General features: G+C 44.6%; 1 protein-coding gene across 8 annotated transcripts in view; it reads right to left on the reverse strand.

Moving 5' to 3' along the window:
* The window catches only part of ARVCF (ARVCF delta catenin family member), a 628,036-nt gene that overhangs the window by 442,003 nt on the left and 165,373 nt on the right, over positions 1-20,660 (reverse strand). For all 8 annotated transcript variants that reach the window (XM_060249537.1, XM_060249538.1, XM_060249535.1 and 5 more), the window contains exon 2: positions 1,602-1,691. The gene's annotated coding sequence lies outside the window, so the exon portion shown is untranslated. The remainder of the gene's footprint in view (positions 1-1,601; positions 1,692-20,660) is intronic.

A 20,660-nucleotide genomic window follows, 5' to 3' on the forward strand; every position in this document is an offset into this window, starting at 1 on the left:
TGCTGCCTGCTCCTTTTATCTGGAGATGCTGGGGACTGAACCTGGGACTTCAAGCAAGCCAAGCAGATGTTCCACACTGAGCCACAGTTCGACCCCATGTCATCATTAATGCGCTTTATTTATTTTGTGAAATTTATACACCTTTCTACCCTCACAAGGGCCATCAAGTCATGTGAAATGGTTCTAACAAAAAAAAAAATCTAACAAAAATCAATCATCTTGCAATAAATGCAAAAGTTGTAGCAAGGGTTGACTGAGATGTTTAAAAACCATGGGTTGAAACTTGTGGGGCTTTTTCACTGACAGTGATACAGTCCTCTGGCACAAGAAACCTTCCATTGACCCAAGAGACTGTTAGTGGAATGCAAGGACCATTAGTAGAAGAGATCCATTGGCTCCGATGTCATAAATGGGATGAAATAACAGACACATAAGTGAGGTGGGATTTACTTTTGTACACCTTTTGCACCCTCAGTAACCCAAACAACCCGTAGTTTTCTGGAACTCATACAGGCAAATGAATAGGTTTCTAAACTGCCCTGATAAACTTTATTACACAAGTTTCTCCTCCGGACAGAAGGCTTAAAATATATACGTCGAAAGGCAAAACAATTAGATAACATTAGAACAATTTTAGAATACAGTTAGAATTCAGATGAACTTTTAACCAGTTCTTGCAGTCAAACTTACTCTATCATATTCTAATACCTGCTAAACAATTAATTCTATGAAAATCTAAGTCCCATTCTATATTAGAGGCCACTAACAAGAGTTGTTAATTTCATGGCTTGACCAGCATAGAGACCCTCTCTCTTTAGTGCAAGTCAGCACCCTTTCCCTAAATCTCAGGGCTTATAAAGAGTTTTCTCCCCAGAAACTGGTATCACTATCTTTATCTTATCTGATTATATGTGTCATCTACATTCCAGAACCACTAGCTGCATCAACAGCTAGTCTCTCACATCTGCCAATGGACCAGTTATCTTCACTCTATCCGGTTCTTCTCATACCTCTTAACATCAACAATTGTGCTGCCAAATCAATCTCTATAAGGCTAAGATTGCCCTCAGATAACTTTTACCTTTAACCTACTTTCCTAGCAGCTAGATCCAAGCTTAAGTGCTTGATAGTGCTGGATAGCGAAGTGTTGGGTAGCTTGGACCCCTGATGGCCATTTTCATAAGAGAACCAACCCCAAAATAAATTCTGCCATAATAAGCTGCTCTGTTTTGGTCCTGAAAAATTATTTGCTTTGCTTCTCCATTTCAGTTACATCCTTGCTCTTAGGACCAATTTCCTGGCACTGCTGGAAACACTGAAGTTCATGCAAATCTCAAAGCACTTAATTTCTGCTCTCGAGGTCCTTCCCGCCCCACCGGTGTCCCCCACCCTCCATCCACAATGTGGAATCAGCATCAGCGGCGTGCACTATACACCCCAGAGGGCTTGCTTGTAATAAAATGGAAATCAGATTAATTCAGAATTAATCTTTACACAGAAAGCAGTGAGGACATCCACAAATTAAAATGTTTTATGGAATATCAGAGCAATGAAACACACAAGAGGAACAGAATTCGTAATCAGGTGAAGGAATTCAATACCGTTCTGTGTAGGCCTCTGCTTGTAGTTTCTTTTAAAGCCAAAGGCTCCTCCTTGATATGAAGCCCAGGGAATATCCAGCTTGATGAAAACTGTCAAAAGAAGAAAAAGACACTCAATAACATGTCGTTGCAAGGGGAATAAATAAGTTTACAAAAATGGGCATAATTTCCATAACAAAGCTCCAAGACAACTCTTTGGAAAAGACAATGCTGTGCTATCAGATCATATTTCTCGTGGAATCAAAAAGGATTTACAAGTGGCAGCCAAAGCTCAGAACATCTTTTACTAACTTTTACCAGTGATACATCAGTGGAGGGCTTTATGGGAAAAGGGTGGACCTACCATGGTTATCCAAAAGTAAGGTGATGCCACCGTAACGCTCTCTAGGTGGGGCTTCCATTGAAAAGTCTTCAGAAACTCCTGTGTGGTGCAAAACATGGTGGCCCTACCACATTCTGAATAAAACTTTGTTGGTCTTAAAGGTGCCACCTACTTCCGTTTCATTGCAGTAGGGATATTCTTCCAGTGCTCGAAGATCTACACTGCTTTCCACTTTGCTTCTGGCACAATTCAAAATGGTGGGGTGGATACTTAAAGCCCAATCAGTCTGCGACCAGGGAAGCCTTCCCCTTACAGTGCCTTCCCCTTACAGTTGCCAACTCTAAATTGGGAAATTCCTGGAGTTTTAGGGGTGAAGCCTGGGGAGGGTGGAGTTTTGGGAGGGGAGAGATCTCAGTGGGGCATAATGCCATAAAGTCCACCCTCCAAAGCAGCCATTTTCTCCAGGGGAACTGATCTCTGTTGTCTGGAGTTTAGTTGTAATTCCAGGAAATCTCCAAGCCCCTATCTCATATGAACCTGTCCATCAGCTGGGATCGTCCTCAGAGGGCCTTCTCTGGGCACCACCACTTTTGAATTTTAGCCAGATGGGTTTTTTTTCGAAATCTTGGCAGGATTTTCACACTGATCCCACATGAGCCAAGGCAAAAATAACTGGCTGATGTTATAAAGCCGGACCTAACAAACTTGTCAGCAGAATACAAAGCACCTCAAATTCCACACCATCAATGTTGATGTCTGTCAGTAGAAAACAAACGATATCCTAGATCATTCTCAAAACACCGAAAGCCTCCTCATTCACATTTCCATGCTTCCGGCCCTCATGGCTGAGGAGCGACTGGAGTATATGTTGCCAGCCTCCACATGGGGCCTGGAGATCTCCCACTTTTACAATTGATCTCCAGCTGGCAGAGATCAGCTCCCCTGGAGAAAATGGCTGCTTCGAAGGGTGGTCTCTAGGGCATTGTACCATGCTGAGGCCCGTCCCCAAACTCCATCCTCTCCCAGATCCACCCCCAAGTCTCCATGTATTTTCCAGCACAGACCTGGCAACCCTATATGTGAGCAGTCCAAAAAAGGCCCAGTTACACATCAGGCAGGGAAATGGGATCAAAAATCTGAACAGTAGGTTCACAAAGGCTTCATGCAGGTCACAGATTCAGCAGGAGCTCACAGGAGCACAGCTCCTGAACCTTTCTGAGGGTTCCCCCTCCTCCTCTCCAAATTGTCCATTGAATAGTAGGTGCAGCTGCATAACGATCCTTGGATGAGCTCCACCCCCTATTTTTCTACAAAGCAACCCCTGGCTTCATGCATCATGCTAGCTTATTTTCATCTACAGTCTTATTTTGATTTTTGTTGTTAGGCTTGTACTTTATTTTTGCTTTAGGGGATTTGTGTGTTTCTTTTTTTCTTTCCTGTAAGCTGTTTTGTGTGACAATCTGCTGAGCGAATAGATCTTGAAATAAACATACATACATTTGGAGGCTAAACTGGGGGAATCTAGTTTGCTTCAGCTCGATCCTTACTTTATATTTTTAGAGCTCTTCTTGCCTTATCTGGGACCCAACCGGACTCTTGGCCTTTATGCATGCTGGACTCAATGTATGGCTCTGCCTCCTAGACAGGTAATTTCCAGAGACTCTTTTACCTGGTCCCTTGAAACAACACTTACCAACCCTCTCTCACTGTTCTAGTCTCTGTTGGCTTTCCAGGCCAACATCATTTAGGAGCAGTAGATATTGTTAAACCATTAACACAAAGAAGAAGAAGAAAAAGAAGATATTGGATTTATATCCCGCCCTCCACTCCGAAGAGTCTCAGAGCGGCTCACAATCTCCTTTGCCTTCCTCCCCCACAACAGACACCCTGTGAGGTGGGTGGGGCTGGAGAGGGCTCTCACAGCAGCTGCCCTTTCAAGGACAACCTCTGCCAGAGCTATGGCTGACCCAAGGCCATGCTAGCAGGTGCAAGTGGAGGAGTCGGGAATCAAACCCAGTTCTCTCAGATAAGAGTCCGCACACTTAACCACTACACCAAACTGGCTCTCCCTTCTAAGAAAGCCTCCAAAGAGCACACTATTTTAGCAGCACCAGTTGTTTTGGGGTTGAAAGCGGCCGAGCGGAGCCGCCCTGAGTCCGTTCGCGGAGAGGGCGGGATATAAATGCGAAGTAATAAATAAATAAATAAATTTCAACCCAAAAATGGCCGGGCGACGCTAAAACAGTGCACTCTTCGGAGGCTTCCTTGGAGCTTAGTGCAGGGAGAAAGTGGCTGTGTGGCAGCACTCTTGTGTGCCGCCTGTCGCTCTCTCATCCCCTGTTGCCCTGCACGATGACATCACTTCTGGTGACATTATCGTGCCATGCATGCACTTTGCGCATGCACACAATGAGCTCCATAAAGGGAGCTTGTGGGGGGGACGCGGCTCAGAGGTCTGTCTTGAGTGGCAGAACCCCTAGCGCCGGCCCTGGGGTGAGAGCATGTGTGACTGGTCCAAAGTCCCCCAGCAAGCTTCCATGGTACAAGTGGGGTTTCAGACTTCGGGTTCTTCCCAGCTACCCTCCTGACATTTTAACCACACCATGCTGGTTCTCTGTTAGCACATAAGTCTCAAACATGTTGATAACTGAAGTCCCTTTTTAATTTTTCATATGGAGTCAATGATGACAATATTTAATTTACTTTAATTTAATTTTTGGATTTATATCCCAGCCTATCACGCAAGCGGGCTCAGGGCAGCTTATGATGGAAAAATCAAACAGTTAAAATAATATAATAAAAACAAAACATTACAAAATCCGGAGCAGCACAGTAAACAATCTTACAGGCATAGGCGGCAAAACCACCCAACAGCATGTGGTTGATGGCTAACAGCATAATATAAACACCACAATGGTGAAACGCTGGGGGAAGTGATGACTTTCAAAAGTGCTGAATTAATTAAAAGCCTGGCGGAAGAGCTCTGTCTCATAGGCCCTGCGAAACCTTGGTAAGTCCCGCAGGGTCCAGATCTCCAGCAAGAGCTCATTCCACTAGGTAGGGGCCCAGACCAAAAAGGCCCTGGCCCTCGTTGAAGCCAGCCGGGTGTCCTTAGGACCAGGCATCTGACCAGGCTTCTGACCCAGAAATTTTACCAACATCTGTTTGGAGCTATCAAATGCCCAACCACTTGAAAAGAAAAATCAGGCACGCCTGGCAGAATGGTAGTCCAAAAGGTGATTAACGCATGGAATTCACTGCCACAGGAGGTGGCAGCGGCTACAACCATAGATGGCTTCAAGAGGGGACTGGATAAACGTATGGAGCAGAGGTCTATCAGTGGCTATTAGCCACATGGTATATATGGAACTCGCTGTCCAGAGCAGAGATGCTTTGTATTCTTGATGCTTTGGGGGGGGGGGGGCAACCGTCGGAGGGCTTCTAGTGTCCTGGCCCCACTAGTGGACCTCCTAATGGCACCTGGTGTTGTTGTTTTTTTTGGCAACTGAGTGAGAAAGGGTTAGACTGGATGGGCCATTGGCCTGATCCAACAAGGCTTCTCTTATGTTCTTAATGTTTTACAAATAAAATTAAAGCCCAATTTACAAATATTTTCCCTGTTTGATCACCTCGACACAGTTCATAGCCACCTCAGGTGCCTGAATGGCAGACTAGCACCATAAACCTCAGTTGACATTACGGGAGACCCACTGGAGATCCTAGAGCAGCATCAGGAAGGCTTGGCTACGCCAATGCTGCCAATGTCCAGAGATTAAGGCTTTTGTGCCTTAAGTCCCCTGCCCCGCTCTCCATCAACCTCTGTCAGCGCTCCTACATCGTTGCCCTCCTGTGCTCTACAAATCCTTTGCCTCCTGAAATGTCAAAAATGAAAAAATGATTTTCTATGAGACTGAAACTAGGCAGTCCCATTGAGCCTCTATGCACATTGCCATGTTTGTATAACATATTCTGGTTGCAGAGTCTGGAGTGCTCTCCTAATGAGGAATTCTAGCTGCCCCTGGGCACTGACAAACATAACTAGTGAAAGGCAACTCTCGCTTTTTCCCTGAAGTGCTCTGGCTTCCCATCACATCGCTGGGATGCACAGCGGACCTAAGAAGTGGAGAAGAGGTTACTTATAATTTAAGAGGAAGACGTAATTGACACATATTACCAGCTAAAAGCCTAAACGATCTTGATGGCCCAGTTGAGGAACATGTCCAGCAATCGAGCTGTCTCCTCTGCTAGGATCCTTTTGAAAAAGCCTCTGCTTAATTTGCTCTCACAGCAAGAGTAGAGTTCTCTGATGCTGGAATCGGCCTGGAAACAAACCTTATTAGCTTTCAGATTCGCTTAATGTTTCACTTGATTCCATGCATCTCTCTCTCTTCTTGTCTCTCTTACTTCTGTTCCTACACCCCCAACAAGGTGGAAATATTCTATGCATCCCCAAATAACCATAGAAACACTACATTTCATACACAACAAGAATGTTCTTCTTTGGGGGGTCAGGAGGGGAAGCCTTATGGATATGCAGACTGTGTATACTAAAGACTTGGAAACCCAACAGAGTTTTTGGCAGTTATATTCCCCTACTAGGGTTGCCAACCTCCAGATGGGACCTGGGGATCTCCCAGAATTACAGCAGGGCTCCAGGTGAGAGAGAACCCTCCCCCCGGAGGCTGCTTTGGAGGGTGGACTCTATTGCATTATACCAGAAGCCTCTCCTTTCCCCAAACTCTTCCCTCCCCAGACTCCACCCTAAAATCCCCAGGAAATTCCCAACTGGTGCTGCCAACCCTACAAAGATACTGAAATTCCCTCCCCTCCAGAATTTTATAAAAAGTTCAAGGACTTCAGTTCAGCAACCTGGTTCCCACAGTTGGCAACTAGAAGTTTCCAAGAATTCCACAAGAAGGGCTTTTTTGTTTTTGTTTTTAAAAGCCCAGCAGGAACACATTTGCATATTGAGCCACACTCCCTGACACGAGGCCAGCCGGAACTGCATTCCTGCTCAAAAAAACCCCTGTCCACAAGTAAGGCAGGACCTTTGGCTTCTGTTTTTTCAAGCAACAGATATTCAGAAGCATCTGTCTATCTCTTTCGCTATATATATCTATCATCTATCTGTCTGTCTGTCTATCTCTATCGAGATAGATAGATAGATAGATAGATAGATAGATAGATAGATAGATAGATAGATAGATAGACAGACAGACAGACAGACAGACAGACAGACAGACAGACAGACAGACAGCCGGAAGGATGGACGGACGATGGACAGGTGATGGATAGAGGATGGATGGATAGATTAGATAGGAGGAGGGATGGTGGCTCAGTGGTAGAGCATCTGCTTGGGAAGCAGAAGGTCCCAGGTTCGATCCCTGGCATCTCCAAAAAAAAGGGTCCAGGCAAATAGGTGTGAAAAACCTCAGCTTGAGACCCTGGAGAGCCGCTGCCAGTCTGAGAAGACAATACTGACTTTGATGGACAGAGGGTCTGATTCAGTATAAGGCAGCTTCATATCTTCATATGTTCATAGATCAGGCAGGCAGGCAGGCAGGCAGGCAGGCAGGCAGGCAGGCAGGCAGGCAGGCAGGCAGGCAGGCAGGCAGGCAGGCAGGCAGGCAGACAGACAGACAGACAGACAGACAGACAGACAGACAGACAGACAGACAGACAGACAGACAGACAGACAGACAGACAGACAGACAGACAGACAGATAGATAGATAGATAGATAGATAGATAGATAGATAGATAGATAGATAGATAGATAGATAGATAGATAGATAGATAGATATCAACATGGCACTCAGATCAGGACTATGTAGAAAGGAGGGGAGGATTATCCATAAACTTGGTGAGGCCCCAGTTTTGCAGAAAATGCTTTAGAAGACAGAGTAGAGGTTTACAGTCCCCCAAACTGAGGAACGCTTTGTCTGTCCAAGTGCAGACAATGTAAACTTACAAGCAGTGGGCAGGGGAAGCAGATCCAAGTGACCCCTGCATGCTTCCTGATGCAGCCCATCCCCCTCTGTCCTCTGTAGACTGGTGGGCAGGATCGACAAGCAGCACTCCCTGCTGATGAGATAGTGGTGCTCTGTGGGGGTGTGGAGGAGCAAGAGCCACTGCTATGTACCCCCCCTCCTGCTTTAATCAGCCATCAGGGCAGACAAAGCAGGGAGGAAGACCAGGAACCACCACTTCCCCCTTCTAGGGCTGTCAAGTTTCCAGGCCGGGTGGGGGTTCTCCCACCCTGGATGTTCCTAACCCGCCAGCCCACATTGGGCCAATGGGGGGATCACATTGGCTATGTCACGCCAGATGCTCTAGCAATTTAAGAAGAAAACTCTATGGCCATGGGGGACTTGGCAACCCTACCCCCTTCTCACCAAGCAACAGTGAGAAGGACAAAATGGGCAGGCAGTGGATGGACTGGCAGGTCGTGGAGGAGCAGGAGTTGCTGCCGCTGCCTCCGCCATTGCTATGTAAGCCGTGGAATGGCAGCAATGCAAATGAGTGAGGAAGGAGCGGCTAATGCTGCCCTGCATCACCCTGATATGAGTCAGAGAGTGCATGGGTGAGCCAGGCCAGCAGGTGGCCAGGAGCAGGTAATGGCTGCCCCAGAGGGCAAACAAGGAGAAGGTCCCCACATGCTAGTGCCTATACGCTACTTTTGTGGGTCCCCACATGTAGTGCCTATAAGCATGGAGGTCTCACAAGCAGCATGTTTCTCAACCATGACTCATCTCACACACGGTGTATAGATGGCCCTCAATTTATGTGATTGCCGTGCAAACTGTGTTGCAAGTTATGTTCACTCACAGGATTGCTAGCACTGCCTTGGCAAATGCCAAGTGATTGTGAGAACAGCGCTAGGGAAAACGGAGCTGGCATCACTAGCGTTTCCCTTAATCTCTACAGTGAAAACCAAAGAGACAAAGGGAAATTCTTAGAGTATTTATTTATAGTCTGCCCTTTCCCATGAAGGGCTCAGGGTGGATTCCAACAAGATAAAACATTAAATCCAACAATAAAACATCAAAATAGTTAAAACAATTAAACCAATACTTTCAGTCTATCATTTAAGACGTCATAGATGGTATAAACACTTGAGGCGTAATTATCGTGAGCAGCATAAATTGCCCCAAGATGTCAACAGTATTGGCCCCAAATGAAGTGGCAGTCATTGCTGGGAGGCCAGTTGGATGGTGTAGCAGGGTGAGGAAGTCCACTTGCCTCAACCATAGACCTGGTAGAACAGGTCCATTTTACAGGCCCTCCGGAATGGTAACAAATCCAGAAGGGCCCGGATCTCTGTAGGGAGCTGATTCCACCAGGTAGGGACCAGGGCCAAAAAGGCCCTGACCCTGGTCAAGGCAAGCCGGACGTCCTTTGGGCCAGGGATGGTCAAAAGATGTTGGCTGGCCGATCGCAATGGCCTTCAGGGCTCATATAGGGAGAGACGGTTCCGCAGGTATGCCAATCCCAGGCCGCGCAAGGCTTTAAATGTCACTATGGAGGCTATTTTTCTCTTACACTTCCATTTCTCAAGGGCAGGGGATTGGGACTGAGAACAGGGTTTTCATGGAGTGTAGGCCAATTCAAGCCTGTTTGGCCGTTGGGCTGTCAGCTTCCTGCTGGGGACAGGTGATTCCCCACTCCTGGCTCCTGTTTCCCACCACTGCTCTTGTAGCTGGCAGGAAAAAAATAATAGGGGGGGGGGGGAGACTTCTGAGGAAAACCCAGAATGCCATCAGTCAAGGGGGCGTTTTGTAGAAAAATAGGTTGCAGAGCTCATCCAGGATTGTTATGCAGCTGTACCTACTATTCAATGGACAAGGTGGGAAGGAGGATGTGGAACTCTCAGAAAGGTTCAGGAGCTATGCTCCTGTGAGCTCCCGCTGAATCTGAGGCCTGCCATCAGTCATACATACTATAGAGTTTTCAGTGATTCCTAGACAAGTGTGACGTACCGTAACTTACAGGTTTCCCCCCAGAAGTGATGGCACACTGTGCCGCCCAGACACCCAGATTCCCACCAGTTGCCCCCCAATGGCTGACTGTCCTAGTTTGGCTTGTGATCTAACTGTACCAGTTTAGTTGTTTGAGTTAGTGTAATGAGATTAAGAGTAGTTTTTAAATGGAAAGTCTGAGGTACCAAAAATCTAGAGCTTGCCTTTGATTTCTCTTCTTTTTTTAAACTTCAGCCCTTGCAGTTGTGCAGTGTTACACATCACTAAAAATGGCTCAAGCCTGAAGATTTGGAAAGACATTGCCAGCCTCTGAGTATCTAAAGAGTAAAATTCTAAAATTTTGTAAAACCTCCCTTTATTTGATCAAACCAAAATTAATTAGAAACAGACTCAAATTCCTAAACAGAGGGAAAGGAACTGACTTATTGGAATTACCAATCCACCATTTCTTTCATTCTAAAAAGAACAAAGGGAATCACAGGGCCAAATCTTAAAAAAAAACCCTAAATGTAGGGGGGGGGGGATTTCCCTCCCAGTAACAACACTAAATCAGACTGTCAGTGCAGTTTTATGCAAAGTTACTCCAGTCTAAGCCCATTGATTTCAATGGACCTGAAGGAAGTCTGCACAGGATTGCACTGTGAATCTCTTAAGTATGTGTTATTTGTGCATTAATGCAGAAGAAGAAGAAGAAGAAGATGATGATGATGATGATGATGATGATGATTATGATGATGATGATGATGATATTGGATTTATACCCCACCCTCTGCTCCGAATCTCAGAGTCTCACAGTGGCTTACAATCTCCTTTATCTTCCTCCCCCACAACAGACACCCTGTGAAGTAGGTGTGGCTGAGAGAGCTCTCCCAGAAGCTGCCCATTCAAGGATAACTCTTCTGAGAGCTATGACTGACTCAAAGCCATTCCAGCAGCTGCGAGTGGAGGAGCAGGGAATCAAACCCAGTTCTCCAAATAAGAGTCTGCACACTTAACCACTACACGAAATTGGCTTCTCGCAGCAATGCAAAAAGAGGTCTCCAACCTGACCAAAAGAGTGGCACTGAGGAGGGCAGAAATCTTTCTCTTCCCTCATACTTTCCCCCTCATTTTCCTGTATTTTTCCCTGTAGGGCTTACAGTATTAGTGAGGGGCATCCCATCTTCAAAAGCTCAAATTGGGGAGAACTGCGCAGATGGCAGGCAACGTTTGAGAACAAACTGGGTAGGCGTATTTTTGAGGAAATTCTATGTGAGCCCCCAACTGCAAGGAAAGGGGTTGGGTGGATGGAAGGACAGACATTTCCTCTGGCTTGGAATTTCTGTCCAAGCCAGAAAAGAATTCAGAGCCATAACGCTCACCTCCATGTTATATATGAATCACGTGGGCCGTCAAAAACCAGGAAGCAAGGAGTTTCAGCAGCATCTCTGAACAACCGCTTCAGAAGGTGGGAACATTTTAGATCAGAAAAGTATAGAAAGAAGAACAGCTTTACAGCATCAAGGCTGGGGTCAGATCCGGAGACCTACAGCAATAGCTTTAAAGTGAAAAATAAAACGCCCAGAAATCCAACCACAGAGCTCTCAAGCCACATATTAGTTTGGTTTCCGCCACTCCTTGCTCAACCCACATGTTCACTATGTCAATTTGTGCACGTTCCCACCCCCTTTGCCACTCTGCCAGGAAAAAAAAAGTCTTCTATAAAAGCGTGTCAGACAGTCCCTTCGTTCACAGCCACTGTTCTACTGATGACATGGAAACAGTTCTTGATTTATCCCAACATGGAAGAAAAAGACGACAAATAAAAAGGGTCTCAGAGTTCTTGCCAGCTTGAAGCTGATTGTGCTGTTTCCAAGTTGCCATTCTCAACTCTTGGCCACCATCCATTTTGATGATACGATTCACACAAGAGCAAAAAAAAAAAAAAAATTGGGGAGGAGGGAAGAATGCAGAGGGTCCAAGATATAATAAAAGCAAGCTGTACTTCATTATAAAACACTGTTCCTTTTCCAATGATATACTTTTATCATGGATTTAAATCAAATATCTTACAGCTCTCAGATGAGAAAGGTGTTGAGGAAAAAAACTATAATGGCTTTTCTAATTGCTTGTTCTCTGTCACTTGTAACTAATTACCTCAGTCACACTGTTGCAGACTCTGGATTTTTTTCTTTTTTGTAAAGTGCTTATTCAACTGAAGACACCTCCTGTACTAAAAGGGAGGGGGGACACAACATAATTAAACAATTCTTTTGACAACTGTCTCTAGCAACTAGTATGGGTAAATATTTTCAGACAATAGACTTGTGCTGCATCAAAACTGCTTAAATAATATTAAAAAAGCAAGATAAGCAAAATAAGGTACCTCTGTCTCACCTCGAATGCAGTATCTGCTACATAGTTCACTGCTAGCTGTGGCTATTTGTTGGAAGTTGCTTTGGAACTGGCCAACTCTCAGTACCCTTTAAAAACGTATTTTGGAAACCAAGAGGGTAATAAAGGATACGCCAAATTTCTCTTACAATAGCTCCATACATCCCAGCACCACTGAGGTGGTCACCAAAAACCATTTCTGCACATCTCCACACAGACAATTCAGCATTTAGGGGCTCAAATAAAAAGTTTCCATGCACGGGTCCAGAGTAGGGCAATGAAGATGGTGAGGGGTCTGGAGACCAAGTCCTATGAAGAAAGGTTAAAGGAGCTGGGCATGTTTAGCCTGGAGAGGAGGCGGCTGAGAGGTGATATGATCACCATCTTCAAGTACTTGAAGGCTGTCATAGAGAGGATGGTGTGGAATTGTTTTCTGTGGCCCCAGAAGGTAGGACCAGAGCCAATGGGTTGAAATTAAATCAAAAGAGTTTCCACCTCAACATTTGGAAGAACTTCCTGACAATTAGAGCAGTTCCTCAGTGGAAAAGACTCCCTCGGGAGGTGGTGGGCTCTCCTTCCTTGGAGGTTTTTAAACAGAGGCTAGATGGCCATCTGACAGCAATGAAGATCCTGTGAATTTTGGGTGGGGTACAAATTCAATATCATCATCTTTTTTAAAAAGTGTAATTCTGACTCCCTTTACAGAGACTCAAAAAGAGCTCTATTTGCTCAAGAAATGTTGAACCCACATGTCTTATGTAAAACTCACAAGTACCTAAGTTCCTGAACTGATCTTGTTTTCCCAGCTTACAGCAATCTATTTACAAAGAAAATTGGCTGGTTGAATTAAAATTAACCTCTGAATGCTGCCAGAGTTAATTGTTTTCCCAACAGTTTCATGTTACACATGCATTTTCTGTCTGCAGTCACTTGTAAACATAAGTTTTGACATCTTTGTGCCTACATACACTTTCTTGCACATATAGTTTCACCTAATTTCAAACAGGATTGTGGAAGTGAACTGTGGAATGGAATAAATGAGACTTGGTGCGAAAGGTGATTTTTAGGAAAGACTAGAGGAGATAGGCATCAGTGAAACAGTACAAGAATACACCATGCTGTTGACACAAGCATGAAAACAATTAAAACTTTCCACTCCAAGTGAACTCAGACTGAATTTGCCCCCATCAAAACATCACAGTTTAGCCTCAGCTGCCAGAATCTTCAAAACAAGATCCTGAGTTAGCAGAAGGACAACTTAAATTGGCAAATTTCAATAGCAAAATCCAGTGGAATGGTAATTCTGATCATAAATTGAACTGTGATAGAGCTTTTGCTCCATTGGCAATTTCCCAAGTATGACTTGTTGTGAGAAATATTATACTGACATCAATGGACTTAGAAAGGTGTAACTCTGTTTAGGATTACACTGCTAATTATTAAATGGTTCAGGGCTTATATGCTTAGGAGATGGTCTTCTTCCAGAAACTGCACTGTAAATCAAGCAGGAACTATCCAAGTACCAAAGTCATTCAACAAATGGACACAAGAGGTGTTCAGTCTGGCCTGGCCAGAATACATGCAGCTCCTTCCCTGTGGATATTTGCCATATGCTGTAAGCACTTTTGATTTGGATCATTATGAATAAACTGCAGTGACTCTCCCAAACACAGGGCCAGGACAATGCAGCAAATTTGCGCATCGGTGTAAATTTAGTAGAACACTTTGCCAGAATACCAGCAGAACGGGAGCTTCTGCATAATGCATTGATTCTTATTTATTTCACAAGATTTTAGCCTCTAAATCTCAGCCCACAGATACCGATCCATGAAGCAGCTCACAACAATAAAATATGCTGAGCAATCAAATATCAAGCCACAGAAAGTATCGGTTCCCAAGTCAATTAAAATTTGATGGCGCCAGCCAGCTGGTTCTAAAAATATAAAAACACAATAACATCCACTAAAATCCTGGGCAAAGAAAAGAGTTTTGGCCTGACTTCTAAATACAGTTGCTAACCTCCAGGTGGTGGCCAGAGAACTTCTGGGATTGCAACTGACCTCATAAGAACATAAGAGAAGCCATGTTGGATCAGGCCAATGGCCCATCCAGTCCAACACTCTGTATCACACAGTGACCAAAAATTTATATATATACACACACACACACTGTGGCTAATAGCCACTGATGGACCTCTGCTCCATATTTTTATCTAACCCCCTCTTGAAGCTGGCTATGCTTGTAGCCGCCACTACTACCTGTGGCAATGAATTCCACGTTAATCACCCTTTGGGTGAAGAAGGACCTCCTTTTATCCGTTCTAACCCGACTGCTCAGCAATTTAATTGAATGCCCACGAGTTCTTGTATTGTGAGAAAGGGAGAAAAGTACTTCTTTCTCTACCTTCTCCATCCCATGCATAATCTTGTAAACCTCTATCATGTCACCCTGCAGTCGACGTTTCTCCAAGCTAAAGAGCTCCAAGCGTTTTAACCTTTCTTCATAGGGAAAGTGTTCCAAACCTTAATCATTCTAGTTGCCCTTTTCTGCACCTTTTCCAGTGCTATAATATCCTTTTTGAGGTGCGGTGACCAGAATTGCACACAGTATTCCAAATGAGACCGCACCATCGATTTATACAGGGGCATTATGATACTGGCTGATTTGTTTTCAATTCCCTTCCTAATAATCCCCAGCATGGCGTTGGCCTTTTTTATTGCAATCGCACACTGTCTTGACATTTTCAGTTCGTTATCTACCACGACCCCAAGATCTCTCTCTTGGTCAGTCTCTGCCAGTTCACACCCCATCAACTTGTATTTGTAGCTGGGATTCTTGGCCCCAATGTGCATTACTTTGCACTTGGCCACACTGAACCTCATCTGCCACGTTGACGCCCACTCATCCAGCCTCAACAGATCCCTTTGGAGTTCCTCACAATCCTCTCTGGTTCTTACCACCCTGAACAATTTAGTGTCATCTGCAAACTTGGCCACTTCACTGCCTACTCTCAACTCCAAATCATTTATGAACAAGTTAAAGAGCATGGGACCCAGTACTGAGCCCTGCGGCACTCCACTGCTTACCGTCCTCCACTGCGAAGACTGCCCATTTATACTCACTCTCTGCTTCCTATTAATTAGCCAGTTTTTGATCCATAAGAGGACCTGTCCTTTTACTCCATGAGTCTCGAGCTTACTAAGGAACCTTTGATGAGGAACTTTATCAAAAGCTTTCTGGAAGTCAAGGTAAACAATATCTATTGGGTCTCTTTTGTTTACATGTTTGTTCACCCCCTCAAAGAAATGTAACAGGTAAACCTCCAGGCTACAAAAACCAGTTCACCTAGAGAAAATGGCCACTTCGGATGGTGGACTCTACGGCACTACACCTCACTTCCCTCTCCACCTTCCTCATGCTCCACTTCCAGCTGTTTCCCAACCTGGAGCTGGTAACCAGACTAGGGCACTGGGTGAACCTCCACAGGGAAGGAGTTCTTTAAATTGGGCACCACCACCAAAAAGGCCCTTTCCCTTATGGCTATGAGCTTCAGAAGATAGTAACATAGAGAGAAGAACCTATCCAGAAGATCTTGGTTGCAATCACACACACTAAGTAATGCACTTTCAATCTACTTTCAGTGCACTTTCCAATTGGATTTTGCCAGTTCACACAGTAAAATCAAGTTGGAAAGTTCATTGAAAGTGGATGGAAAGTGCATTATTTAGTGTGTGTGATTGCAGCCCTTAACTGTCAAGTTGGAACATTTGGGAAGAAGGCAGTCTTTTACATATCATTTTACATAACCCACCTCTGAACATCTCTTCTGTTGAAAACCCTATAGGGTTGCCATAAATTGACTACAATTTGGCAGCAAAATGTGTGTGTGCTGTAACTCATTAAGAATGTAATAAGAGCCCTCCTGGATCCCAGCCAATTTCTCTCGTCCAGCATCCTTTCCCACATAGTGGGCTTCCTAGGTTTCTGAAGACCTACAAGCAGTGTGAGGCAGGCAATGCATCTCCTAGCTGTTCCTTTCCAAGTGTTGTGATTGCTTTGAACAAATCACCAAAGTTTTAGCGTTTGCCAATGCATTTTGTTTTTTCAACCTTTGCTCTGCAAATATCACAATCTATAAACACAAAGAGGGAAAAAAAGACAGAATCAGAATAGTTATGACCGTAAGAAGCACGGTATTGATCCAGTTAAAAAAAAACCCACTACAATGCATTCTGCATTTACTTATTGGACATTCGATGCGGCTAGAAATGAGAATTAGTTTAACACCACATGATGTAGAGATGACTGCTAGCCAATGTGGATTTGAGGGCGGATTAAACAAATTCATGCAGGACAAGGACCATCAATGGGTATTAGCCATTGGTGTAGTGGTTATGTGTGTGGACTCTTATCTGGAGAGCCAGGTTTGATTCCCCACTCCTCCACTTCCAGCTGCTGGAATGGCCTTGGGTTAGCCAAAGCTATTGCAGGAGTTGTCCTTGAAAGGGCAGCTTCTGAGAGATCTCTCTCAGCCCCACCTACCTCACAGGATGTCTGTTGGGGGAGAAGAAGATAAAGGAGATTGTAAGCTGCTCTAAGACTCTGATTCAGAGAGAACGCTGGGGTATAAATCTCCAGTCATCGTCTTCTTCTTCTTCCATCATAGCTAAATAGGACACTCCCAGTTTCAAGACAGTGTCCAGTAGTTGACAACTTAGCTCTAACCAGTTTCCTGCAGATGATAAAGTCCCCTGCTACCACTCAAACCGCTATGCTGGGTTTCATGGGGCCTACATGGAAAATCTATATAGGATGCAGGCTCATGGTGGGAGAGGAATGAGGTGAGACTGACTGAGAAAGCTAGCCAGTTCCAGCTTAGGAGGAGGAGACTGGATTTATATCCCATCCTTAACTTAGAGTCTCAGAATGGCTTATGATATCCTTCCCCTTCCTCTCTCCACAACAGATACCCTGTGAGGTAGGTAGAGCTGAGAGAACTCTTTTTAAAACTGCTTGAGGGAACACCTCATGACAGCCAGTTTGGTGTAGTGGTTAAGTGTGTGGACTCTTATCTGGGAGAACCGGGTTGGATTCCCCACTCTTCCACTTACAGCTGCTGGAATGGCCTTGGGTCAGCCATAGCTATCGCAGGAGTTGTCCTTGCAAGGGCAACTGCTGGGAGAGCCCTCTCAGCCCCACCCACCTCACAGGGTGTCTGTTGTGGGGGGAGAAGATATAGGAGATTGTAAGCCGCTCTGAGTCTCTGATTCAGAGAGAAGGGCAGGGTAGAAATCTGCAGTCATCTTCTTCTTCTCTGTGAGGAACTGTGACTGGCTCAAGGCCACAATAACTGGTGCATGTGGAGAAGTGGGGAATCAAACCTGGGTCTCTCAGATTAGAGTTTGCACTCCTAACCACTACACCAAGCTGGCTGTTGAGGGTGCTTTCACATGTTGAATAATGCAGTTTCAATCTGCTTCAGCCACCATTTTGCAAGTGGATCTTGCCAGTTCACACCGAAAAATCCAGTTGCAAAGTGCATTGAAAGCAGATTGCAAGTGGGTTATTTAGTGTGTGTGAAAGTACCAGTGTCACTGCTACCTAACACAGCTCATGGCAAGATCCTTTCTGGCCCAAATCTGTTTGAAAGCCACTGAATTGTGCAACAGAGCTCTTGTTCCATTGGGCAAAGGGTCCAGGAAACCCAGGTTCAGATCCCCGCTCTGTCATGGAAGCTGACTGGACGACCTTGGGCAACTCACACACTCTCAGCCTAACTTATGCCACAAGGTTGTTGCGAGGATAGCATGGAGAAAAGGATAACAGCTCGGGGTTCTCAACTGGGAAGAAAGCTGGGGGCGTAAAGGAAGTAAATAAATAAAGTGTGCCACAGCATTTGCACATTTATTTTATTTTATTTTTTGCTGTCAAGTCACAGCTGACTTATAGTGAACCCTCATGGGGTTTTCAAGGCAAGAGATGTTTGGAGGTGGTTTGCTGCTGCCTGCCTCTGCAATCAGGATGCTGGTCTTCCTTGGCATCCTCCCATCCAAATCCTGACCAGGCCTGACCCTGCTGAGATCTGATGAGATTGGGTCAGCCTAGGCTATCCAAGTCAGGGCAAAGCAAAAATACACTACAGCACACATATCACTCCAACTTGTGAACCACCCATGAATGCCATGGGAAATAGTTTGAATCCCTAAGGGAGGGGGGGGGGATGAATGGCCAAATAGGTGCAGGAGTTCCAAGGCCCTCAAGGCATTGGTTGCCAGCACTGCAGCTCACATTCCACCATCACCATCCCTGCATGATCCTTAAGGAGCACATAGGATCCCAAATTTGTTTACACCGCATCGCTGCAAACATTAAACCCTATTTCCAAATGGTTTTGCAAATGGATGGTTCCATTCAGGGCTTTTTTGTTAGCAGGAACTCCTTTGCATATTAGGTCACACACCCCGATGTAGCCAATCCTCCAACAGCTTACAGGGCTCTTATAACAAGGCCTACTGTAAGCTTTTGGAGGATTGGCTACATCTGGGGTGTGTGGCCTAATATGCAAAGGAGATCCTGTTACAAAAAAAAGATTGTGTTTATTCCGTATATTCTGGTTCCGTTGATTGTGTATATTCATGTATCACTGTGAAAGAGACTGCCACAAATTAAATAAACTAGAAGGGGGGAAGGGCACTTAACGACCAGCTACATTAAAAAAACAAAATGTCGGAAAGCCAAATGGCACTCCCTTCATCAGTTAAAGTAGCCTGCTAGACAAACAGGTACTCATTCAGAAAGAGATGCTGTAGATGACAGCAGCCATTACCAGTAAACTGTGTATAAATATTGCATAAGAAGAAAACAAAAGCGCTTCAGTGCACACAGATGCCATAAACAAGAAGGGTGGGTTTTCAAAATGCCAGGTCCTTAAAAAAAAATGCACTGCGGGCTATAAAATGTCACCCAAGTCATTACAAGTCGGCAGCCTCATAAGTTATTTAATAAGAACTGGCTGTGAATTAGCCCAGGGAAATTAAACCCATCTATTGGTGCCACAGCAGGTTCCAAGTATAGACCACTGGACCCGCTCAGATGAAATCTATGGTCTTATCCAGCTCCAGTGCATTTTACTGGGTCTTCTTGCACGAGGAAATCTCGGTAGATTGTGCACAGAACCTACCAGGGGGCAACAGAGCAGGATTAAGCTTGCAAACCCATGTGCGGTTACCTGGGCGTTACTCAACAGGACTTACTTCCAAACAAAACACAATTTTGATCACAGTGATAACTTCCCAGTATTGATTGGTTCGTATGGTGAAACATCAAAAACTGGTTGTTCAGGTTAGCATGCGTTCCTACCCTTTAACGGGGGGGAGGAGGGGAGATTAGGTTAGAAAGTCAAAGAAATCGATGACATTAGACACAATATACCTGGTTTGAGTTGGAATGCAACAGAAAATAAGAATTTGAATTAATTCAAGACACCAAAGAGGCTGCCTGTGATTTCTGCCCATTATTTAATCTGCATTTATGAAAACCCAAGATTGTTAGCTAGGGCTTCAAGAGGTTGGGGTTTTTTTTCTGGAACTCCTGAAGGAGAAGCCATCGCAACTGGTAATTTCGGCAAATCCACATAAAGTGGCAGCATGACTAAAATTTGTTTTCCAATGAACCTTGCAGATTAACAGCTGTACACAAGCGGGAAATTTGCAAAATCCACTAAACACCCATGAATTATACATTTCTAACTGTTTGAAGCTAATGTGCCATAGTACTTCTGTGAAGATACTGCAGAGAGGCCTGCGTTCATTACCTTTTTGCAAGGTTACTGATTGTAAATAAAAGACAGTTAGAAACCTTTTTAAAAAGTATTTCTTACATTATGCTTACAGAACGTAACGATGTGTTAATAAGTAGGCAGAAATAATTACCCACAAAACCCAAAATCCTTATGCACCAACAACAGTGTTTCCCTTGGAATTCATTTCACAATGAAACCACAGTTGAACCCCATAATTTAAATTTTTACTACCAGATACGCATGAGAGTTCATCAGACCCAATTAAATTGAAATGCAACACTCAATCACCTTTTATGCAAATTTTTAAAAGGGGCTTATTACATTATATTATATGATAATATTCAGCTCCATGTCTTTTAGATGATTAATTACCCAGGTTGAAATGCTCAGACCTTTAAATACATCCTAAGCGAAGCTGTGCAAAGTATTCCCTTCTTCAGGCAGGAATCATGATGTGGGGGGAGGAAATGTGCCATTGCTTTTTGGCCTGCCTGCCCCCATTTTTCTTGGTAGGCTCAATATGGCACGGTTGAAACCTTTTTCAGAGGTTATATTGTGGGAAGAATGAACGCACCTAGAATGAGC

This window comes from Heteronotia binoei, chromosome 11 (genome assembly GCF_032191835.1).
Source record: "Heteronotia binoei isolate CCM8104 ecotype False Entrance Well chromosome 11, APGP_CSIRO_Hbin_v1, whole genome shotgun sequence".
Lineage (NCBI taxonomy): Eukaryota > Metazoa > Chordata > Lepidosauria > Squamata > Gekkonidae > Heteronotia > Heteronotia binoei.